General features: G+C 37.9%; 1 protein-coding gene across 1 annotated transcript in view; it reads right to left on the bottom strand.

The window, feature by feature from the left end:
* Positions 1 to 25528, bottom strand: part of LOC145674439 (chaoptin-like) — a 382085-nt gene extending 356557 nt beyond the window's left edge. The window contains exon 1 of the mRNA XM_081744498.1: positions 25409 to 25528. The gene's annotated coding sequence lies outside the window, so the exon portion shown is untranslated. The remainder of the gene's footprint in view (positions 1 to 25408) is intronic.
* Between the last annotated feature and the right edge of the window lie 1283 nt (positions 25529 to 26811).

The following is a 26811-nucleotide window of genomic DNA, read 5'->3' as shown; positions in this document are numbered from 1 at the left end:
TATATATAGCCTATATCAAATATATGCAAACTAGTTCATGAATTATCTTTTTTTTACAAGTGATAGCTAAAGCAGTTGTGTCGATCAAGTTTGTTAATGGAGTTAATCCGTTATCGTATTAATGGATAACGGCGCCTTTAATAATAAGGAAATGTAGCAAATATAAGATATATGTAATCGAAATTTTGAATTTTTGCAACATATAGCTAGAATGATTATTTCGGACGGGTTCGTTAATGGACTAAGTCTGTTAATGGATAACATAGACTTTGACGGCGGAAGTCTATAGTCCATATCCCATTACTGAAAGTGAATATTTTAATTATGCTTTTGCAACATAATGCTATGGAGCGATTATCTCAATCAAGTTTATTAAGGAAATCAATTCGTTAAACATAGCTAGAGGAATTATCTCGATCAAGCTCACTAATGGAGTCAATCTGTTAAAGCATTAATGGATACCGCCGAATTCAACGGTGGCTATCTATAGTCTATATCCAATATATGTAAACTAGTGCATGAATTCTGGTTTTTGCAACAGTTAGCGAAACCAGTTATCTCGACCAAGATTATTAATGGAGTCAATATATTAGCGCATTATCAGATAACGGCTATTTTAACTGTTGCCATCTGTAGCCCATATCTCATTATTGAAAATGGGATTTTAATTTCTTTTTTGAAACTGATACCTGGAGCATTTATCGCGACCAAGCTTTTTAATGGTGTCAATCAATTAAAATATTAAGAGATAGCTGCGATTTTATCCTGGTTATCCATAGCTCATATCCCATGCATGTAATCGATTTCTTGAATTATATTTTTTGCAATATATAGAGGGTGTCTCAAAAGTCCCCCGACATAGGGTAACACTATTATTATAAAACAAAATGCAAGAAGGGAAACCATCTCCAAATATGATGTTTTCAATCTAAAGTAAAGGACTTTTTTTTAAAATCAAACAAGCCGTTTGGACTGTACACCCTTTATACGCCCAATGTTAAAAGAAAATGCAACGTTGCCATTTACCTGGGGCTAGAGGAGGGAAGGACCGGACGGGAGTGGATAGATTTTGTAACAGTACTGTGAATGGGGACATGTTTCAAATAGGGACTGGCCACCGACACATTAGTATAATAGGCAATAACTTTGTTCACTTATTTTGTGGGTGCAGGTAATATTTCGTCCGAGTTCGTTAATGGTGTTAATTCGTTTATATATTAACGGTTAATGACAATTCTAACGATGGCTAAGTGACTGTCTGGAGCCCATATAATATACATGTGCGCGAATTTTTAGATTGTTTCTTTTTTAAGAGATAGCTAGTGCTATAATCTTGTTTGAGTTCGTGGTGGAACCCTAGATACCACTACACTTTAGTATTTTTCTTTTTTAATGGTTTAATATGGAACTCTCTGGTGACAAGATTGCTCGCCTGAGTCCAGTGAAATATTCACGTACGCCACCTGATCTTTGATTTTATTTCCAAGATCACTTTAAACCAATCTGGGACAAACACCATCTACAACACCGTATATCACAGACCTGTGACATTTCACCACCTGTGACTCTCCCACATGTGCAACTTGATTGGATCACCTCAGTACACCACACGGTAATAACTTTTGTACGAAGTGTAAGTTATGTTGAGTAATAGTGCTTGTAAGAGCTGATTACATACGTACTTTCTAGTCTTATTGGGACCTGAGGTGACACCTTCTTCATTTTAAAAATACACAGTTTTCGTCTGTGTTAGGTCTACCGAACACGTGTACCAGATCTTGAAACCCTGCAGCAACGAATAACCACAGTCGTTGCATCGATCCCTCCAGTGATGTTGGCTAATGTGTGGATGGAAATTGAATATCGCCTAGATGTGCTACGTGCTACCAAGGGTGCTCATGTGGAAGTGTACTGATGTGACCAAAACTTTTATAGTTTGTAAACAATTCAACACCAGTTTCATATTTCTATCTTATTTCTAGCCTGAGTTATCAATTTCTGTAATCAGAGAAGGACTTCTCGGACACCCTGTATCATATCTATTCAAAATTGCGTCTACGAATCGGATCTAGCTTCAAACATAGGGCCCCTATTCGGACGTACACTTCGCGTCTGGAGTCGATGTGGTCTTCTACTTCTCTCCTCTCTTTTCTCTCTGTCTCACTACTGTACCTCTGTCTAACAGACATTCATCAGTTTCAATTTTTCATTGTGTGTGTGTTTAAGTTTCTCCCTACATCATTGTATGAATTTTGTTTCGTCTCGCTTTTATTATTTCTTGTTATTGATTCCAATACACATATATTTTAAAATTAGAATTGCGGTCATGTTTGCTGATTTTAGTCAGGAGAGAAGAAAGGAGGAGAGAGAGGGCGCTTCTTTACCAAACACAATTATAGTATAAGAAGGTGTCATTTGGGTGGCCTAGCTGCACGGCGTCTTGTGACATTTTTTTATGCGAAATATATAATATATACAATGATAAACTCGAGATGTCCGGTACGTCCTCCATTTCTGAGAGAGAGAGAGAGAAAAAAAAAAAAGATACCCGGGACTCTAGACTCAACGCATGTAAATCTTGTATCGGTAAATAAATGTGTTTGCTTAAGATGCTTCATACCTGGCTAAAGTTCGCGATAGTATTTATCATAGGATATATGTCGTGATACTATCTGAATTATAGATTATAGCTCACTAATTCTGTCTTTTCTTTTTGTGTGTATGGTAAGAGAAATTTCTGAGATTTATGTGCACTGAGGCTACGGTAAGAAAGTAATATACTAATGCTCCTAACAATATTTTATAAATGAAAAAGTCATTTAAAAAAAAAAAAACTGAAACTAGACTGGTACCTTCCTTGAAAGGGGAAATCACTTATGCTAAAGGACCAAACGACAAACAAGAAAATATTTTTTTTCTAAAAAAGCAAAATAAAAACATAAAAGGAAAAAGTCTTAAGGATAAGATGGGAAGAAAGTATGAGTGACAAAATGCATTTTTAATGGCGATGTGGGATTTTCTTGCTTGGTAAAACTTCCAAACTTTTACAACTTGCTGCAACCATCACTGGGGGGACACTGAAACGTGCAGAAGCGGCTCAAATTATTGTCAAACTTTCAAACGAAAAGTTCCACATATTTTTTTTTCTTCTGACAATACGTAGGATAGAAAAAAAAACATTTGAAGCATGACACATATTTTTATGTATACATCAGTTCACATTACCCAGAAGAACTTGGCTACAGCACGAAAAATTGAATAAATAAATTTAAAACACGTGATTAAAATGTATCTCTCTTACAAGTTTTACTTATGCTAAAATATTAAAAACTCAAACTAGTGTCCTTCAAGATAACATATTGTTTCCGTTTCATCTAACTCATAAAATTAGAACACAACAAAATGTGTTATCTAAATATACAGGGCGTTTCTTAAATTACGTATTATTCACGGAATCAACGAGAATATTTTAATGCATAACAGTAAAATAAATAAAACGAATTAAAATTTAAGTGTGATCAAAATATACGGCAAATGTAGTTGCAAAGTGCCATCTGCCGATGTTGTATTTATTTCAACTAGTAAGCCCGATAGTCTAAACCTTTGGTGCAGTGAGTGTCGAGTTTGAACGAGTTGTGACATGTTAGTTGCCTTCCAGACGCCAAAGGGTGAGGACGGGTTAAGAGTGTCTGTCACGCGTCAACATTAAGTTTTGCTCTCAGCTATAAAAAAAAAAAAAAAAAAAAAAAAAGCCAAAGAAGCTTTCGAAATGTCAAAATTAGCATACGGCGATGAAGCGATGGCATTGGGGATTGTGTATATGTTGGATATGTTGTATGAGTGATTCGAAAACGGCGAAGAGTCAGTTAAAAACGGGCAAGGATTGAGATGTCCTTCGACGCCAAGAAGAGATGAAAACATGCAAAAAAAAAAAAAAAAAAAAAATGGCACAACTGATTTGTTCAAAGAGGAAATGACTATTCGAGAGTTTTTCGAAGAACATACCATATGGGTCTGTGCCACTACATGGGCGCTCGACTTCCTTCTTCATCACGGAAACACGCCGTGCGACATCTTGTTTTTGATCCGCGAGTTTTTGGCCAAAAATATGTTCCTGTCTGTCCAAATCTCCCTTACTCATAGATTTAGTACCATGTGACTTCTGGCACTTCCCAAAATTTTAAACCATGCTTAAAGGGAAAAGGTTTGACAATTCCTGACATTAAGAGGACCACGATTGAGCAGCTGAACGCTCTTCCTAAAGAAACATTCCAGAAATGCTTCGAGTCATGGATTCAACGTTGGGATAAGTGCATTGATAGTCAAGGACAGTTTGGAGGAGATTAAATCAAATTCCATGTAAGATTATTACTTAGTTTCTAATAATATTATTCACCGTATTTTTGAACACATCTCGTACTTACAAACAGATAAGAGTAAAGCTTACTACGAAATAACAAGTAAGCAAATGGAGCTAATTCTCTGTTGCAAATTTTCTGAGGCTGTTTTGTATAATCTGTTCTTTATTTTTAATTCTTTACGTCGTGTACTTTTACGGAATTTCCATAAAACTCTTAATTGTTGCAATTTGGTTGATTAGGATGATTAAATCTTTCCTTCCTTTCATACACCTTCCTTATAACAATTGGGTATTGATTCTTGTTTGTCTACTACCAGGCGTACAAAAGCTGTTCGTTTGATCCCTCGAATAGTGCTGTGAAAATCTATGCATGCATCTAAACACCGATTTTCACCAACGCTGCAAACAGTCATGGAACCCCTGTTTGAGGAATTTGCAAGAGTTTATCTTAGTATTACCATGGAGTTTCTCTTAGTATGGCCATTTTTCCGGCCGCCTACGACAAATGGCATCCCATTTTTGCTGTATAAACCACCTTATTCACAGCTTGGCCACGTGAAACAAGTTTGTGATGCACGATCCGGAATATGTCGGAAAACAATCTGTAGGACTTTCACCTACATTCGGGCTTGTCTGCGTCTTTATGTCTCAACTCAGTTGATTTTCGTTAGGACGATATTTTCTTGATTTCAATGTTGCGCCTGTAAACCCGCGATTCATTCTCTGTGATGATAACGGCCAGGAATATTGGATTGTTGTCTCTTGTTTCTTCCAGTTCCATCTTGATGGTGACACGAGTGTCCTATTGGTCATGTGTGAAAATCCTCAGCACGAATTTCGTGTGTATATATGTCTCGTCTGTAGGCTTTCGTGCCATGAGCCAACGAAAATGTTTAGCTCCCCTGCAATTTCACGACAATCAGCCGATAATCAGATCTCACAAATGCATTAACCTGGGCAAACTTCTATTCGTCTTGACTCATCGACGATAAATTAGAACGATAATCAATCTCCATAGACATTATTATAGCTTGAAAGTGACCAAATCACTGAATGCTACTTGCAATATTTAACACTTCTTTGTAGCCACTCTTCTGCTGTTAAAAACAAAATCGAACACCGATTTGCTGTTCCTTCGTTCCCCTGTTTCAAAATCAGGCACGAATCACACAACAAACTACACACATTAACATAGCTGAGCTCAGGTTAGCGATAATATTGCGGCGTTATTGAGAGATGTTGCCACACCTATTTGTCGCAAAAATTTCTGGATAGAATTAATATTTAGAATAAAATAACAATCTGTAAATTAAAAATCATCCCTTGTATGTCGTAGCTCCCCGTAAGTTCCTACAAAAACAAGTGGGAAACTCATGTTTCCACTTCTTTTATATTTCTATTATTATTATTATTATTATTATTATTATTATTATTATTATTATTATTATTATTATTATTATTATTATTATTATTATTATTATTATTATAGTTATTATCGGTAGTAGTAGTAGTAGCAGCAGCAGTAGTATTTGCTAGGCACTCTAACTAAATAACTAAACGTACACTAAGAGGATTACTTTCTGAAAATGAATAAATTTGCTTAAAATATGGGACAATTGCAAACACTTTCTTCTGTAAAAATATCATAAATTGACTGCTCAAAAATGAAATGAAATCTTTAAGTTTTACGTCCCACGGTTATGCCGGTTAGGCTAAAGGAGACGGTGATTATGAGAGATGAGTGAGATGGTGGAATGAAGAAAGTGGGAGGAAACGGGAGAACCCCGAGAAAATCCACGAGCGCGATGTTTGTCCACCACAAAGACCACATGGCGCGAGCTGGGATCGAACCAGGGATCCCAAGCACCGGAGGTGAACGCTCTACCACTGAGCCACCGCGCCCCCCAAATTGGCTGCTCAAATACATACTTTGGGAACCATAATAATCTATATTATATATTAAAATGCTAGGTTTATATGTTTGTCCCCAATCCTTTCGACAATGAGATCTCAAAAACCACAACTCCTAGAAACGTGCCGTTTTCACTGGTCGATTCCAAATTTGTGTAGGTTGTCCAGTTCTCATTCAAATTTTCTAAAACCGTGTCGTTATTGTTCTATTCAACATTTTAGGGGTCGTTTTGAGCCCATAAGATTAACATTGTTGCAGGCCGAAACTACGGTGTCAGGCAACCAGTAGAGAAGTTACGTATGGCGGGTTGACGAACATTGCAGGCGCTTTCCTTATATCTGAATGGCAAAAAACTATTGCATGTTTTCGACTTCAAAGGCCTTAAGAGACGCAATGAGGCGTACTCAAAGGATGTGTATTTATTAGAAAAAAAAAGCAATATTTCCACATGATATTGTGTTACTTCCATAAATTTGCTACAAACTCACTCCAACATCTACGCACAGCAATTCACTTCATTTGTGAGTCTCTTATCCTTTACTTGTGTGAGTAAGGAGACATGCACAGTGGGAAGGAGATTCATGGACATAACAGAACGATGCGCTGAGTAGACAGCGCAGATTCAGCTAGTATGTATATTAAAATGTTAGGTTTATATGTTTGTCCCCAAAGAAAGTTTAAACGTTTGTCTCCAATCTTTTCTACAATGAGATCTCAAAAACCACAAGTGCTAGAAACGTGCTGTTTTCGCTGGTCGATTCCAAACTTTCTGTAGATTGTCCAGTTCTAATTGAATATTTAAAAAACGAGGCCATTATTTCTTTATTACATTTTTTTAGGGGTACACTGGAAGTGTTGAAATTTTAAGAGTAAAGCATCATATCCTATAAATTCTAAATTCCAACACAACATAGTTGTATACAGGGGTTGCATATCTTTCAGGCGTTTGTTTATGACCAAATTATAATGAAAAACAAAGGATAACCATTTCTCCAGGCTAAGATTAATCTTTATTGTTTCGAGTGTTTTGTTCAATGAACACCATATATTATTGAAGTTATAATTAATTGTGTATGTAATGCATTTGCTTATTACATACTGCATGCAAGAATAAAGAAAACACTGGTCATACATGAATTAGAAACTCCAACCGAAAGTAGGCTTAATCTTGCAAAGTGTGCGAGATATTGGTAAAATAATCGAAAAAAATCTCCCCTTCATGGTACTCCTTGCCGATTTTTTAAAATCATTTTTTTAAATTTTATCAAGACGTCTTTCACTTGTGCCTGTAAAGGGTTATGTATGCTGTGAGGAATGACAAGGATGTTCACGCTCATATGTGAATGATGCGCTGTGTAGAGAGCACAGATTCAGCTAGTAAACTTTAAAATAATATATCAGGTAATAAAACAAACTCTCGTAAAAGTTCAGGTAAGTCGCACATTCATGTTTTAACCCTTTCGGACCTAGTAATTTTTGGCGTTTTCCTGCATTTTCAGTTAGTGATTTATTGCTTAAAAAAAACTGTTTACCCGATTGATATGGTTGAGGCCTTGCTTTTTAGAACAGGGATGTGGCTATTTTTTGGTGTAGGTACATTTCAGTGTTGTCAACGGGAGGGAATTATTGAAGGAAATGTAAGGGTGAAAATTTACAAAAAAATCCCTATCCAAATTTCAAGATTTTCATAGCTGGCACCACTGATGCTACATGTGTACAAATCACCTAAAGAAATCATTGGTGTGTTGATAAGGTACAGGAGAAACCTGAAATCACTTGCTGCAATACAAAGAGAGAAAGAAAAAAATCTCATCATTCACATTAAATTTTGAGACTTTTTATGCCTCAGAAGCAAAAATCAACAGATATGCCGGGGCTACAGCTTCCCTGATTATCCTATTGAAAGTTTTTATCGTGCATTATGAAGGTCAAAGAGAACGACTTTCAGATGATGTGTACGTTTGAGAACTCCCTCGTGGCTAAGCGTTTTGCGTATGCGCTTTTGACGTGGGAGACCCGAGTTCGATTCCCAGCGGGAGCTCATGTGGTTCGGATTTCACGTTAATCAGTAGGTCTACGTCTCATACAGCCTCGCTGCTGAAAGGAGAGCTAAACTAAAATCAACTTAACAATATGTACGTTTGTTGCAATGTATCTAGCAAGAGGGAAATAATAGAGGGGAAAAGGGAAATTTTCCGAAATTTTCACCTAAAATCGGGAATTAATTTTTGTTGACTGGAAACATTGCCACCAGAAAGACGCAAACTATCTGGAAATAAACCTTGTTACCCCACTAATATGCCCAGCAATTATCATGGGGATACCTAACAAAGTAAACAAGAAACAATTAAAAAAATCTCATTCTATCTCGGAACTTCACCATTTTCTTACCACTTACAGAACATAGTTCAATATAAGTCTCAACTGTACTTTCCCTAATTACCCTACTGACACTTTTTATGGTTCGTTGTATAGGTTAGGAACGAGGCTCTCAGACAGTGGTTCGTTTGTTCGAGTGTAGCCAACGAGAGGGAAATAATAGAAACAAAATAGGATTGTTTCCAAAATTTCACCCTAAAATAGGGAATTTTTGTAGCTTGCTACACTGCTACCAGCTAGACGCAAACTATCTTAAAATAAAGATTGGTACACCACTAATATATCCTATATGTATCATGGCGATATTTAAGAAACAAAGATTCTAATTACAAAAAATAGTTTACGGTAAACAGAAAAGTAAGGAAAAACTAGAAAAATCAAGAGTTAGAACGTAAGTACGAATTTTTCGTGTGCCCCCTAATTACCCCATTGTAACGGTCTGTACTATATTTTGTTTAGTAAGGACCAATGTCCAACTGGCCTAACTTGACTTGCGCTTGGACGTATAGGTACGGATCTATAAACAAAAATTTCGATTTAAAAAAACTTAGGAAAACTCCCTAGTTTAATTTCCCTAGTTGGCAACACTGTTCGCGGACCGGTCGAATTAATGTCAACAATTAGGTATCTACCCGAGATGTCTACCTGACAAGTCTTAAGGAGATCTCTTTACAACGAAGGAAGCAAGAAAGAAAAAAAAATAAAATAAAATTCTCGTTTTTTTTTGTTTTTTTTTTAAATTTGGGCTGAAATTTGAGAAAGAAACTTGACACCCAAAAGAAAAGGAAACTAATATGACAAACTATAGTCCAACCATATTCGGCCAAAAAATATCCCGATATCTTAATTAGTGTCCACACAGGAGCGGATTAAAGAGATGTGTGTCACTTTGGCCACCTGGGTCCAAAAGGGTTAATGGCATTAAGCTGCAAAATCTGACGTATGAGTCGTAGGTGCTGTAGGACCAAGAGTGCAACTTTTTTTAATGTTCATTGCTGCAGAAACCAAATATTATATATACATATATATATATATATATATATATATATATATATATATATATATATATATATATATATATATATATATATATATATTCAATACTCTCCTGGGCCGAGTGCACCGCATACAGATTGTTATTATGTTTTCACATATATGCATTATCCCAGGTTTATTTGCTACTTGTAGTACTTTGTGCTACTGTTATGTGGTCGTAATCAGTGCTACGTAACTTAAAGCTAAATAATTTTATAACAATTTCGACTAATATACTATAATGTTGCGCGTACAATGTGGACGCAAAGATGAGTTTAATTCACAGGGATAAACATTGACTGAAGGATTCAAAATGGAAGTTTCGATAAATGAAAGATGTCCGAAAGAGAACTGCAAGGATTTATAAACGAAAGAAAAAAGAAAAAAATTGTCACAGCATACAATAGTGATTTGAGTGTAATCCTGAAGCATAACCATCAAATCTTACATGTTAGTAGATACATTCCCGTAACAGATATCAAAAGCATCACCAGCTGTTGTACAGCATAAGAGTCTCAACAACCAACTTCCCAGAAAATGGATAGGCAAAGTAGGTTCTGGATAGGGCCTACGAGACAAGAGTTGGTACTGTTGAGCACGGGCGCAGATCCTGAGGGCCGAGGGGGCCTGGGCTCCCCAAAGTTCATGTGCCCCCCCATTGTATTTATGAATATACAATACTTGACATAATTTCAATGCAATTTGTCTTAAAATCCTCATATTTATGCCTTCTGCATCTGAATGCCCCCCCCCCCAAATTTACAAAGAAATCGGCGCCCTTGATATTGAGACTATTTCGCCTACGAGACGTAGTGTAAAAGTGATGTCCCGCCTCGGAAGATTTATTTGTTTCTATTGGAAGATATTTGTCTCATTTCGCATTACGTCACAAAACGTCAGTATCTCCTCGTCTAGTAGACAACCCTAGTAGGTTCCATTGTTTGATCAGCGCGAAGTACTAATTTGGATTTTTTTTCCTTCGGAAAAAGAAATCGTTCATTTTTAGCACCAATTTTAAATAATAATTCCTCGCACAGATTAACATGGAATATAAACCATATGTTGTAATCGGTAAATGAGACTGTTACATATTTAGCAGTGAGGGGTCTCAGAAACGTAGCATCATCCAAGCATTAGAAACAGTAAATAATTCGCAGCTACTCCATTAGCCAATATAGCGCAGACAGGATAATATCTGTACTGTAGAATTGTTGATAAACAACTCGAAAGCGTGAAGTATTAAGAAAGAACGGATCATAAATGATGGAGATATGAACAGGGAAACCATTGTTGTATAGCTTTGTTACACGATAACATTGTCACTCATCTAACGTTTGGATTTTTTAAAAATAAATACATGAAAAGGAGCAGAAATGCACACAAACATGCATATAATACACACACACACACGTAAGTGAATAAAGGCGAACATCCAAATCACACAGATATAAACAACTGGCGTTCTGCGTATGTGTGTGGGAAGTTCCAAATATGGTACATTTGCCTGTTTTCTTTCCCGCTTGTGTTCTCAAACACACACACAGGCATACAGAAGTTTAACATACATTGTAGAGATTGAAGGAACGCTCAGAGGAGCGTCTTCAAAGAAATATTTGAGAAGTGTCACTTATAAGAACATACAAAGAAATGGGACGACGCTTCTCCATTGCTACTTTACAGCAAATAAATCGTAGCCGAAAGCGTCTCTAGCGAACAGTCAAAGATTTATGTCCTGTATAGACAAGACCCAAAGGTGTTTTAGTATTCAAAAAAGCACGGAAAGAAAGTATGTGGCCTTACGTGTTCTTTTTTAGACAAAGAGAAAGAACAGAATTAAGATAAAAGCGTAGAGAGAACAAACTTGAAAGAGGAAGAGAAAAGAAGGAACACTATGAAGGCAAAAAGAGGATTGAAATAGAACGAATAGGCAAGTCTCTTACGTAGATAATCTCAGGAAGGTCAGAAGATTTTTTTTTTCTACTATCTGATGAATGGAAAGTCAAAAAGTTAAGTTTCTGATTCAATAGAGCCATCTGAAGCCAATTGGACAAGAACAAATGTTTTTTTTTTTTGTTATACTTCTAAACTTACAGGGAATTTCATATAACAAATCCATTCTATATTGACTGTCGTTGGTTAATCAGGGTACTATACACGTGTTATGAACTGACGCAATAGTTGATGGAATATATGGCGGGGCCGCCAGATGCGCGTTACCCAATTGTTGTCTAGTTCCAGTTTCCCACGTTGTGTCTAACTTTAATCAAAATGATTACTTCAGCTACTTTGTCTATATATATAACATTAAACATGCATCCAAGAATAATTTACGAATACAGTACTGTACGTACTGTACAGTTCAGAGTTGGCGTGGGTCAATGAGAACTTGACCCACCACCCACCGTGACCCACGACACACAGACTCACCACCCACCATGACCCACTGACCCAAGACCCACCATGACCCACTCTGACCCACCATCACCCACCGTCACTCACTGTCACCCACTCTGACCCACCACCCACCATGAACCACTCTCATCCACTGTGATCTACTCTGACTCACCAAAATCCATCATCATCAACTCTGAACACGATCCACGGCCTCTTCTGTACTGACTAAAGAGTTTACACTTGTAATAAAACAAGACTGTGAAATTGTCACTAATCGGAGTTTAAATTTCTAGTCAATCGCTCAAGCACCACTCTGTTACAATAACAGTGGATCTGACTTTTAAAATATAAAATGGTAAAGTCTTTGTCAGTGAGGAAATTGAAACAGTTCGAGGTGGGAGGAAATTAGTGTGTGCCTAAAATATACTTGTACTAAGAGAGTATTCTTTCAAGTGTTATTTTTCAACGCATTCCAAAAGAAACTTCTATTCACAGAAAAATACCCCTGTACAATATGGAAAAGGTTATGGTTTCTCAGTTCACAGTATTTTTCTCACAAAAGACTTAAAAAATCAGTTTTTCATACTGTATAAAGGTGCTCGGGTACCCTATGTGAGAGCATCTCCATAAAGTATGCTAATAATTGTAATTTGTGTAATCACTAAAACACCATGTTAAATTTAAGTTACAAATATGCATAGTTGCAATTATTATGAATATTTATTCAAAGTAGTTTACCTAAAGCAAAGAAGAGACTTACTAAAAATTAGGTACAAAGTTGAATAACACAAATAAGCCATTAGTAATACAAGTATACATTTTCCATAACTCGTAATTTTCCACCTTAAAACAAATCTGAAATAGGGATTATTTCCTATTGGCCTCCGGAACTTTTTCGTGGTAAATCATCGGCAACGGAAAGGTGTCCATCCTTCAGCCAAGAAATAACTAGCGAGTCTACTTTGAGCTTGTCTAGCGGTGGGCCATTAACATTGATGAACAACAAGTTAGACAATGTTTGAGCACTTTTTCTATTTCTAATATCAGTCATCTGTAAATTCATAAGGGGAAATTCCCGTTCGCACTCTGTCGTGGAAATTTATAATACCTCTACCCGATTTCTGCAACTCCTCATCGACAATCTGTTTGTTAGACTTATGCCTGATAACGATTTTTCTTGGTCAGTTTTGAAATACTCAGCAAGAAGTATCATCTCTCTATCACCTTACAACATATTTTCCATATCGACTATATCAGTTGGCAATGTCGACTCATGGAGAACAGAAACTTCATCTACCACGCCTTCGATAGGGAATCTTGTGAATAAATTATCAACTAAAGCCTGATAAACTGATGATTTCTTATTTGTTTATAAATTTAATTTTTGTAATTACACATGAAGGTTTGATGCCATTACCAAGTTCCCTCCTCCGTCTAGAAAGCGAAAGGGAACGAGGTTCCTGGAAAGTGTTCAGAGGTGAATGGAAATTTCCCTCCTTCTTCCCCTTCAATTACCACAATGCTGTTTGCCATGTGCCAAATTACGATGAATTTAAATTAAATTATCATAGTATAATTATTTCCTTGTTGAATTGTCAATACTTTTCAGTGGAAAAAAGGATGATATTTGAAAGTTCCAAATCAAGGTAAGTAGACCAAGGTAAAGGGAAAAAAGGTGTAAAATTTTCCCTGTAATTATGCGTACAATCCAAACTTAAAATTTCCGTGTAATTAAGCTTACAGTACAAATTTTATGCCTATTTTAGTCACAAGTTTTTGGGTTGATTGCCCTGTGCTGTAAGCGCTCCATATAATAAACATAAGCTTCAGCAATTATTATAGTAGAAAGGAATGGATATGTGAAGCCAAGCACTGTATTTTTTGTTTCTGATTTTCATTCTTAAATAACATCGGTCGTTTTAGATTATTTTTACAAACCATCTCACTACCAATTTTCCATGTATAGAAAGTCCCCCCCCCCCACATAAAGGAGAATTTTAAAAAATGCTAGGACAAATTCTGTTTATTTTCAATAAAGAGTTAATACACTGAATTTCAGCTCCGTAAGTTAACGGCGTGCGAGGTACTCATTTTTTTTCGCAAAAATTCGGATCCTCTCTACCTCCTTAGGATATTATGCATTATAATGAAAGTAATATAGCATTCCAATTTGTATTAAGGCCTAACTATATACCAAAATTAATTTAATTTGACTTTGCAATTTGACCGTGAAGATCAGGCACACATAGTTACATTCAAGTTTTATATAATAATCACAGTGATTCAAAAAAAATTTTTTTTTCAGTAGTTAGCTCCTCTAAAAACTCACAGCCAAGTAGTAGTATAAGCCCTATTGCTATTATTACAATTAAAAATATCAATATCCAAAAGTGCCTGAAGTTCTTTTTCACTTGGTTAAATATACTCACTTCAGGTAGGTAGACAGAAACAAGTGGAAAAGGAAGGGAAATGAAGGTCTTGAAAGTAAAACAGAGACAAATTTACCAGTCTTCAGAAGATACTGTCTACAATGCAGTGAGCAGAGAGGGTCGGTACTAAGTCGGTGGATCGTAGTGGGTTATGGTGGGTCGCAGTGGGTCACGGTGGATGGTGGGTCACAGTGGGTATGGTGGGTGATGGGTGGGGTCACAATCTGCAATATCCTTGAAATGAAATCTTTCAGTTTAACGTCCCACGCTTATGCCCTTTAGGCTAAGGGAGACGGATGATTAAGGGAAGTGAATGATGATGGAATAATTGGTGGAATGAGAAGTAGAAGGAAACGGGACTACCTCGAGGAAACCCACAGATACAACCTTGTCCAGCACAAACTTACTTGGCCGGGGACAGAACCAAGAACCCCACGTACCAGAGGTAAGCGCTCTACCAGTGAGCCACATCCCCCCCCCGCTAAATTTGATTTTTAGTTTATCATCCTTTTCAGCAGCGACGCCATACGAGACTTGGACCTACCGCTTAACGTGGAATCCAAACCACATGAGCTTCCGACGGGAATGGAACCAGGGTCTCTTACGCCAAAGACGCGTACTCTAACCTCTTAGCAATTAGGAGCTCCTCCCTACTGAAGAAACACATTTAAAATGCAACTGAATAATAATAAAATAATTGTCCCAACGAAAAAAAAAAATGGGATGAAAAGAGTATAAATTAATATATATATATATATATATATATATATATATATATATATATATATGACTTAACTTTCCATGATTATTAAATAGAAAAACAAATTGATGTAATGAGAATGTGCATTGAAGCGGGAGAACTCCGAAAAAACCCACGGAGATTATGTTTATAACCACAAATTCACACGGTCTGGGGTAAAACCAGAAACATCTTGCACTAGATGTAAGGGGTATATTACTAAGCTACTCCCCCTTCTCAAGAAAACTCTCAAACACAATGTTGCCAAACGCTAGAAGTGTACATTATACGGTCCAAGTAAAATTAAACGGGAGTCATCGATTTACGTGCCACGTTTACGCACTTTGTACTAGAGGAAATGGATTAATTGTGAGAGCAAACTGGGGTACCCCAAGAAAACCCATGGACACGATATTGTCTACCACAATTTTTTTGAACGAGATTCGAACCAGGGACTCCACGCACCAGAGATAAGCGCTCTACCACTGAGCCATTGTCCCCAATATCGTTTTTTTTTATTTATTTAACAATCACCAGATAAAGCTGAGAGGCATTATTATACTGAATATCTAACAACAACAATAACAATGGAGAGGATTTGGGAAGGTATCAGCCAAGGTCTGTTTAGCAGGTATCAACCCGGCATTTGCCTGGTAGGAATGAGGAAAACCTTGGAAAACCCCAGTGAGGATAATCAACAGCGGGAATCGAACCCACGATCTCCCGAATGCGAAGCCAACGCTCTACCCCTTGAGCTATCTAAATAATTAGTAGAATGAGTATGTGGGAGGAGACGGACAACACTGAGAAATCCCCCCACACACGATGTTGTTCACCACAAATTAATGTGGTCAAGTATTGAGGAAAGGAGCCCTTAAACCGAAGGTGAGCACGCTACCATTGACCCACTATGTTCCCACTTTAGCGTCAATCTAGTGAAAGGACTGCAGCTGGAATCTATTCCGGAACCACAGCACCAATTTGAGTATACGGGTCGATTTTACGAGCACCTCGCATAATGGTAATGCTCCATTTTTGCTCCAGAAGTCCTGAGTTCCAATTTCCAGTGGAAGCCTGCTGAGCAATTTTCTAATCCAATCTCCTGACACTTTGACTAAGCAGGAGCCCCTGATGCGACACTATTTCCACGCTCTTCCATGGATATAAAGTGTTCAAATAATAAAGTACACAGCAGGAGCTGAATTTAATGATTATTGTCGTATATTTAATGGGCTAGAACAATTTCAGTGCTTCTTGTTATGGACTAGATCCTGTTTCTACGTCCAAGGTCACGTCAACTGCGTAACCTTGGCCTTCACCTTGCCACACCCGCATCTTAAGAATGCATGACTCAACCGGATCACATATGACAGCCACGGCACACAGGCATTTGTATATATATGACTATTGACCATAATGAGAACTCTGTACGAGGCAGCTTTTAAACGATGACCAATTTTTCTTGATGTGCACACGTTTATATTGTGGGTGGGGCAGGAATATATTTATATCACATCTTCAAGGCTACAACTACAGTGGGAGATAAATTCAGTTAATATGCATTCTGTTCAGTGTTGCCAGCTATCAATTCCGTCGAGTATCACTAGTATTTATCTTACATATAAATTAATTTTCATCTAAACCATTGAAGCCACAGTTAGTGATTCTAATAGCACAGAATTGTGTTGTGTCTGAAGGTATATAAATATTCAACACCGCAGAAACTAAAGCTTAGCAGTTCATATCGTTAAACTAAACTTACCGGATGTCCTGCATCTACAAGATTGTCCTGCATTTTATTACAATAATATTCCTTTATGAAGTTATGCAGGACCACATTTGTTCTGTATTTGCTTATGAGTGGTAGAAGTTGAAATTTTTAAGCCAGGTCAAAGAAGTATTCTTACAAAGCTGTATTCTTCATGCAAGAACTGTAACATTAAATTGCATTCTTTGGTTATTATTTTAATCTAAGATTAGGATTAGGATTTATATTTCTGGGCTTTCGGCATATATGGCCATATTAGCCCGTCATTAGGATTAGGAGTTAGATTTCTGGGCTTTCGGCACCTATGGCCATATTAGCCCGTCACTAGGATTAGGATTAGGATTTAGATTTCTGGGCTTTCGGCATTTATGGCCATGTTAGCCCGTCACTAGGATTAGGATTAGGGTTTAGATTTCTGGGCTTTCGGCATCTATGGCCATATTAGCCCGTCACTAGGATTAGGGTTAGGAATTAAATTCCTGGGCTTTCAGCATCTATGGCCATATTAGACCGTCAATAGGATTAGAATTAGGAATTAGATTTCTGGGCTTTCGGTGTCTATGGCCACATTAGCCCGTCACTATGATTAGGATTAGGATTTAGATTTCTGGGCTTTCGGCATCTATGGCCATATTAGCCCGTCACTAGGATTAGGATTAGGAATTAGATTTCTGGGCTTTCAGCATCTATGGTCATATTAGCCCGTCACTAGGATTAGGATTAGGATTTAGATTTCTGGGCTTTTGGCATCTAAGGCCATTTAGCCCGTCACGTTTTCAGGGATGACGTTCCTCGGCGAGCAACACAATCCGGGGAAAGGGAAGAAAGAAAGGATTGGGGAAGGAAGTTAGCGGCCTGGGACCTATAAGTTAGGTACCACCCCGGCATTTGCCTGGTGTGAATGAGGAAAACCCAGGAAAACCTCAGGGTGGCTGGCCTGAAAAAGCGTTTTACCCATTTTCGACGGAGTGGCCCCACCGGAAATCGAACCCGGGACCTATTTTATTCTAATCAATCTTCATACAGGGTTACCAAATTTCATAAAAGAAAGAAAAAGGGCATGTGACAAAAATAATTCTTTCGAAACTGAAAACAAGTGTAAATACCCCGTTGTCTTTTAAATGATATTTCTCTTACTACTTTGCGCAACTTTAAACATATAACTATTAAACAACAAACGTCAATTGTATTATAGGCTGCGCGTCCACTGGCGTTATTGCTGAGAAATTATACTTTTTTTTCTGTGCAGCGTGAACAAATAAACGCCTTCCGAGCTGCGTTCAATTCTTACACGCTGCATTTGTGGTCGATAGATACAAATGTTTGCAAAAATCGAAACAGAACTATTTATTTCAGCTTTCGACTTCTTCCTCGAGTTGTTAAAAGGGGCATGGTAGCTCAGTGGGAGAGTGCTTACCTTCGGTGCGTGTGGTCCCTGGTTCGATCGACGACCAGATAAGTTTGTGGTGCGCAACATCGTGTCCGTGGGTTTTCTCGGGTACTCCAGTTTCCTTCCACATTTTCATTCCACCAATTTTGTCATCATCATTCATTTGCCTTAATTATCCTCCTTTAACCTAAAGGGTACGTTAATCGTCAGACATTAAAGAGATTTTTTTTTTTTGTAAAAAAAGCAAATATATTATAAGTATTTCATGTTGGGTTAGTCCCAGGTGCTAGAGATGCTTGTTCATTTGTGCTCCAACTCATGTTTAGTGCAAGGTGACCAGACGTCCCGTTTTAGCCGGGACAGTCCCTTTTTTCTAACCGTTGTCCCGTTGTTTTCTGATTCTCGAACGGGAATCCTAAATTTCCCGTTTGTAAGTAAATATGACCTAGGTGCCCCCTAATTATTATTCAAAATATAAATCGTCATGCAAATTCTCTCTTCCGTACCAACACTCGTTGCCAAGGTTCAGCCGTGAACTTCTGAATTTTCAAATGGGAATTGAGTGTTTGTGGTTCAAGTGAGAATTGAGTGAAAATTCTGAGTGTTCAACTAGTTAAAAGAATTGTTGGGTAGAACTTGCATTCGGGAACCATTATTTGTTGTACGGTGCACGCAAAGATAGAAACGGTGTGTTATCACTCTTACTTGTGTATTTTGTAAATTGAGAAGACTGCTGAGTCCCAAAATGCAATCTGGAAGTCAGATATCCCCTCCCCTCGTAGCCGATTCGTATGCGTCCCGTTTCCCAAGTGAAAATTCTGGTCACCTTGGTTTAGTGGTAAAAAAAGTTAAGGTAATTATATTGTCAAACCCCACTGCATTTTTTCTTTTACGTAATGCTGATCTATTACAGCCTTTCTATTTCAAGTGTGCCCTCGGAAAATATGTAAAACACACTTCAACCCTGCATTCACCACCCTCTTGCGGAGGAAACTCTCCCTTTGCTTAGTGAAAAGAAGTGAATGACCTCAGCTGTGTTGCCAATTTGTCATGCAGTCGTGTGATCTTGGTGAATGAAGATCGTAGGCTACTTAGAATGGTTAGGAAGGCAGTGCACAACGAAGCCCGTGAAATAATTCAATGCGGCAGTCCTGTCCGAATCAAACTATTGAAGGATATCGGCCACAACATTTTGTCCCTCCTGTTTCGAGGGACGTACTGGAGAACATACATCGCCAGCAGGGACTTACTTTAAATAGAGAGGCTCTAGCCGTGTTCAGAAATGTGAGATGAATACCATTTACATTTGTCCTCCTCTCGTTTCATACTCACGCCAAGGTGACCAGAACTTTTACTTTCTAAAACGGGAAGCATACAAATCGGCGACGGGAGAAAGTGACTTCCACATTGCATTTTGGGATTCAGCAGTGTTTTCAATTTACAAAATACACAAGTAAGACTGATAACACAGTGGTTCTAACTTAAGTATTACCCAACAATACTTTTAACTACTTGAACACTCATAATTCAAACTCAATTCCCACTTGAACCACAGAACACTCTATTCTTATTTGAATATTCAGAAGTCCTAGGCACGGTTGAACCTTCCCAAGGAGTGTTGGTACGTAGAATTTGGATTGACTATTTATATTTTGAATAATAATTACGGGACACCTGGGCATTTTTGCTTTAAAACGGTACATTTAGGCGTCCCGTTTGAGAATCAGAAAAAAAAACGGGACAACAGCTGAAAATAAAGGGACTGCCCCGGCTAAAACGGGACGTCTGGTTACCTTGACTCACTCCTGCCAGAATATTTACATTCGTTTGCTTTGTTTCCACCGTAGCTCTGTCTATTTTATTTTGTGCCTATACTTGTCATTTGCAATGCAATCATATCCCCACACTCTTCAGTTTGTCGTCGTAGTGAATTTGGATCTAAAAAAAAAAAAAAAACTACGCATAGCTGGCGTAAGCACGTGGTGCATTTTGTGTGGTCACAAATGGAATATGTCAGTTTAACGTCCCACGTTTATCCGCTTTAGGCTAAGGAAGATCGTGATTAAAAGAAGTGAATGATGATAGAAGAATTGGTGGGGTAAAAAAGTGAGAAGAAACAGAAGTACCCGGAGAAATCCAAGAACATGATGTTGTCCACTAGGGATGGCCAGGAAGTTCCGGTTCCGGCGGAACCGGTTCCGCGAGGAACCAGTTCTCAGAGATCCGGTTTTCAGAATCGGTTCTGGAACCAGTTCCGGATCTGGATCCGAAAACCCGGTTACAGAACCGGATCTTAGAAACCTGTTCCAGATCTGGATCCGAAAACCCGGTTTCAGAACCGGATCTTAGAAACCGGTTCCTGACCTGGATCCGAAAACCCAGTTCCAGAACTGGATCTTAAGAACCGGTTCCAGATCTGGATCTGAAAACCCGGTTCCAGAACCGGATCTTAGGAACCGGTCCCAGATCTGAATCTGAAAACCCGGTTCCAGAACCGGATCTTAGGAACCGGTTCCAGACCTGGATCCGAAGAACCGGTTCCATTCCTGGATCCGAAAAACCGGTTCCGGAACCGGATATTCTAGAACCGGATCCGTTCAGACCCGAAAACCGGTTCTACCAGGAACTGATTCTGGCCATCTCTATTGTCCACCACAAACTTACTTGATCCGGGATCAAACCAGGGTCCCCGCGTACCAGAGGAATCGCTCTATCATTGAGCCACCGTGCCCCCCTGTGTGGTTGCTCCTTAGGTTTGGTATAATGAAAATTAAATGCTCAAGTATTTCCGATTATTTAACTAACTAAAGAAACAAAAAAGATAATAATTTTGTTATTCTTGCATAAAATATAACACAGACAAATACTTTGTTTCGTGAATTCCATGTATCATTCATTTTTTTGTGTACACAATTAATACATTTCTACGTGTGATCCTTTTCTTTGCAAGAAGCATATCCAGGCAATATGTCAATTCCACCTATGTGTTGATCAACTTTACGTGAGAGATGGATGTTATGACCACTGGCAAAAATCTCGGGGAGTTGAGGGAGACATTTTCCCTCCAATCTTGGAACTGGGGGACTGTCTCTCCCAATAATCCGATTTGAAATGTATTTTGGGGGAGAAATGTGATGATTTTTATCCGATTGCCACAAAGGAAAGTGAGATAAAATTGATCCCCTTCAAATAAGCCTCAAATCTGCCTGCCTCCAAATCTTGAAGACAACTCTCTTCCTCTGATCCTCCACAACATTGTTTTTAAACTTCATAAATATTTTGGACATTGCTTTAAAAAAAAAATTGGGAACGGTCTTAGACGTCCCCTCAATGTTGAAGACAGATTTGCGCCGGTGATTATGACTTCAGAAATTCTGTGCTGTAATGCTGCGATGTCATTCACTGGTGTTCGGTAAACCTGGTGCTTGACATAACCCCAAAGAAAGAAATCTAGGGTGTTATGTCCGGTGATCGTGAGGCCAATTTATGGGACCATCACGCCCAATCCATCTTGGAAATGTTGTATGCAAATAGGCACTGACATCTAACCAACAAGAGGTTGCGCACCATCTTGTTGGAAAATTAAGTCCGGAATGTCCTAAGCCTGTGGCACAGCAAATAACTATAACATATCAAGATAGGTGTTGACTGTGATAATCTTTTCACTGAAGAAAAAGCTCCTGTGATTTTATTGTGCATAAGCCCGCGCTACACGTTCGGCTTAGGATTGTCTCTAAAGGTTTCAAACACAGAACGAGGATTCTCGGACCCCTTTGTTCGTTGACAACAGCGTTCAAATGAAATATTGCCTCGTCTGAGAAAAGGACACGTTTCAGATAGTCAACATTTTCCTCCAGACAGCAATTTTGAATTATTGAATCTTCAGTTCTCTGTGTCCTGTCGAGCCTTATTTTCTCTATCTTTGAATATCAAAAACCTAATTAGCACACCAGTTTGGTGGATTGGAGTTTAGCGTCCGTTTCAGCATTGAGGCTATATGAGGTGGTAATTTTGCCATCACTGTTTGCGCGAGTAGAGGCTCCCTATCCTGCTATCAGTAACGCTTATGCTATCTCACATTCGCTGGAGTTTGGGTTACTTATCCACGGTGGGACTAGCGATAACTTGATCACGTGCTCATGAGTCTGACTGGGGTCGCGCACATTAAGGGCTCAAGTTCATAATCCTCAATGACGCCCATATAACTCACACTCAAACTCGGAGAAGCTTGGGCTTGCCTCATTAAGGGCTCGGGCTTGCTATCCTCAATGGGGCTCCCATTCTCTCGTGCTACAGCTCTCGTTTGCTATCCACTTATATGGCTCGTCGTCCTTACACGAGTATTTATTAAATATGAAAACTGGAGTCGCGAGTCTGGACTTATCTGGAACCTATATCTTACCGTGGGATCCGAACCACATTAACTACACAGGGAATCGAGGAGTTCCTTTATTGATACATGGTTAACATACGTATATTTGTCGTAAGGTGTCCCGGTGTGAGTTTGTGTGGTTCTGATTTCACGTTAAGCTGTAGATTTACGTCTCATATGGCCTCTCTGCTGAAAAGGATGCTAAATTCGTGTCTAATCCAATCCACCAACAATAAAACCCTGGTTTCCGACGCCGAAAGCGAGTATGCTAAGAATATAAACACGAAGGAGCTCTATGTGTAGGGGCTCTTTAGTCTAGTGACTCGAGCGTTGTTATTCATGTCCGCTTGGTCCCAGGTTCGCTAGGTTGAGCGTAGTTCCACCAGTTGATAACAGATGAAGTTCGAGCAGGTTCAATTCCGCGAAGGACTGTTACGCCACTGGTTAGTTAGTTAGATTTTAGCTGTATGTGTATTTCTTGTATGGAACCGATAATCTCATGCATACCATTTCTTCTTGGGCACAGGTGTCGAAATAAGGATGTTTTTTTTTTTCTTTCATTATCTCTGTGCTTTTGAGCAGGCAGGATGCCAGTGTGCACGCTTTCCACGCGCATAGTTTCGAGTTCAATTCCTGTTAAAGACAAACACACATGATTTGAAAATTACACTAAACTGCATACAGGTAACTAAAACGTTGCCTTAAAAGAGTTTTTTTTTTTTTTTTCTAGCAGAAGACATGAAAATAGAAACAACTAAACAATGAATGAAGCATATTACTGGATCATTAGACAAGTTTAATTTTAAGAGCGAAATTTTGTTTCAGAATAGAAAAATGAGTCATTTCAGTACTCACAATAGTATGTATGTCATTATAACAGTGTGTATGTCATTATAATATACAGGGTGTTACAAAATTTGTCAAAGAAGAGAAAAGTTCACATGGATCTGTGCTCAAAGCGGATATTTTCAAAGTTATAGGGTGCCGAAAAGTGGAACAAGTGAACTTTAAAGGTCCATAGTTCCACTACTATAGGACCGATCGTAGTCAGGTCAAGATATCACTGAAGAACTACTATGTTAACTATTCAAATATCCATGTTTCGCAATCTCCTGTACTTGCATAATCATTTTTAGAGAGGTTGTTTGGGAGTACTTGATCACTCTCTACCTACTTCTCTAAAAATTGGTGTGCAAGTACTGGAGCATTCATAAACATGGATATTTGGATAGTTCACATGCCAGTTCCTCAGTGATGCCTTGATCCTACTACGTTAGGTCTCATAGTAGTGGAGCTATGAACCTTTAAAATTCACTTGTTTCACGTTTTTGGCATCCTATAACTTCGAAACTATCCACTTTTGAGCACAGGTTCGTCCGAACATTTTTTTCTTATTTTAATGTGAAGAATCTGTTCCCAAATATTATGTCACATTTTTGTGACACCCTGTATATAATAATATCTGTCTTTAGTGGAGTCGAAAAGAACTCTTAAAAAAATCCGTTTGAACATAGTGAAATGAAATATAATGCTATATGTACCACCTTAGTCAATTTACTGTATTCGTTTCCTCTACAGGCCCTTGTTCAATCTCTGCTCAAGTAGTGGTGATGGAAAACATTGTGCCTGTAGGTTTTCTACGAGTTTTTTTTCATTTTCTTATACTTTCTCATTCCACCAATGCTTCTATCATCATTCACTTGCCTGGTTAGCCTCCTATATGGTGTTCTGCGCTGTTGCATAATGTAGGGTCATATTTAAAACAGCTTTTAAATGGAAGAAAATTAATTTTTAATTAGCACGCTCTAATATTATCCTAGCAAGAAAAAGTGAACATCCAATATTAATACTAACAAACATTTGGACGAATTTCGAAATGTATAAAATAAACAGTTTTCATAATATTTTGAAAAGAAATATCCCATGTTGTTATACAGGGAAAACCCATCGCATTCCTAGTGTTGGACACAACCTTAATCATTCTCTAGCTTAGCCTAAAGGGTATAATCATAGGATGTAAATGAGCTCCTCCGTGGCTAAGCGGCTAGCGTACGCGCCTTTGGCGTGAGAGGCCCGGGTTCGATTCCCGGCGGGAGCTCATGTGGTTCGGATTGCACGTTAGTCAGTTGATCCACGTCTCATATAGCCTCGCAGCTGAGAAGGGACGTTAAGCTCAAAATCAACTCAACTCATAAGATGTTAAACTGAAAGATCACAAGATGAACATAATCTTTAAATACTTTTTCGCCTTACACAAATAATATTGAAAAATTTCTTAATATGCACAACGCCATAAGAGAAACAATAATTATGAAACATTAAAGCAGTATAGCAGCATCAATATTTCAAACAAAAGTTCAAGTAATAATATTGGCTAATTTTGTTGCTTAAGGAAAGCATTTTTTCTTTCATATTTTGAGTTGAATGACCTATCAATACAAAATTAATTACAGATTTACAAAGGTTTCATGAAAGAAAAAAATACATTTAATTTAAAGAGGTATGCGTAACTCATTACATAATTAAAAATATGAAAGACGAATAGGAAATTAACGAAACGAAAGGGAGATCAACGAAAACTTAGAAGTAATATTTTAAATATTAAAAACAAAGAAACACGAAAAACGTACCTTTCTATCTGAGCATCAATTTGTAAAACTTCTCATGACAAGTTTCAACATGTTTTTAATATTTTCCACGGTCTTGGTACTTGAGGAGGGAGAATGTCCTTGCAAATCACCTTACCTCTGAAAAACGAAAAAAAAAAAAAAGACTGAAATTAAAAACATGTTTTGAGAAGTCTGTAATTACAGTAACATACAACATTTATAAACTATTTAGGGGAAAGATCCAAAAGTTAGGAAAATGGGAAAGGTCAATTTCAAACTTTCAATTCCCAAACAGAACAATATCAAAAGAAAGTTAATGTTCACATTAGTATTATCACGCTCATTACCATCGAAAGGGTCAAATTTTATATTTAACTGCTTGTACATTTACAAATGATCTTCCCGAATGCAAAAACATTACGGTAAACTTTTATACGCTGATAACTTTAATTTTTTAAATGTACCAAATCAATAAATGACCGTGAGAGCTTCAACAAAATATGGATGCAGTAGTCAAACAGGTCTAGAGTAACTTACTAGATAAAAATACTAGTAAATGTAAAATCTTGACCTTTAAGAAACGTAAATTGCGTTGCCAGTGTTACGAGAGTGATTCAGAAAGTATGCCTTCCAGCCTCCTACTTGGCCAATAATATTGCAAACACTCTGAACTGATGCTTAAGAGTACCTATCATTGCGAAATTAAAATACCGCTAATTTTACAGTAATTATGTGATATCTTCAAATAGATAAAAAAAATAATCTAAAAATGGATCAATATCTCCCTAGACGACGTTATTTTGCATGAGGTGGCGTTATCACAAGTCACCTAGTAGCTTTGCGTATGCAGTTATTTAGAAACGCGAAAATAAATGCCGATTTTCTAAATGGCTGGAAATCGAAAGCAGATAAGTGAGTCTTGATAACGGTATCTCACGAAAAATAATATTGTCTAGGGAGGTCTTGTTCCACTTTTCGATTATCTTTTTTTCTATTTGAAGATATCTCATAATTACTGTAAAATTAGTGGTATTTTAATTTCGCAGTGATGAGGCCTCTTAAGCTATAGAATGTCACTTGTTTCACCTTCCTATCCCTTCTTTTTCAACAGTAATGGATCAATCCGTGGAATCCAGTCGTGACATCCGGTTGAAACAGTGGGTTGCCATTGAATTTCTGACTGCGAAAGGTTGTGGGCCCAGAACATTCATCTCCGCCGACGAGTCGTGGGTACACCATTACGATCCGGACACAAAGCGTCTGTCGATGTTGTACCGCCAAATAATCTCTCCTCCGCAAAAAAAAAAAAAAAAAAAAAAAAATCAAAGTTGTCCCATCTGCTGGCAAAATGATGTTGACTTTCTGCTTCACCCTGTCTACAGTCATCATCTTGCGCCCTGCGAGTTTTGGCTTTTCCCCAAACT

This window comes from Thermobia domestica, chromosome 17 (genome assembly GCF_964235325.1).
Source record: "Thermobia domestica chromosome 17, izTheDome1.hap1.1, whole genome shotgun sequence".
Lineage (NCBI taxonomy): Eukaryota > Metazoa > Arthropoda > Insecta > Zygentoma > Lepismatidae > Thermobia > Thermobia domestica.
Note: the sequence above shows the minus strand (reverse complement) of the source record. Positions and strands in the feature narration are given on the sequence as shown.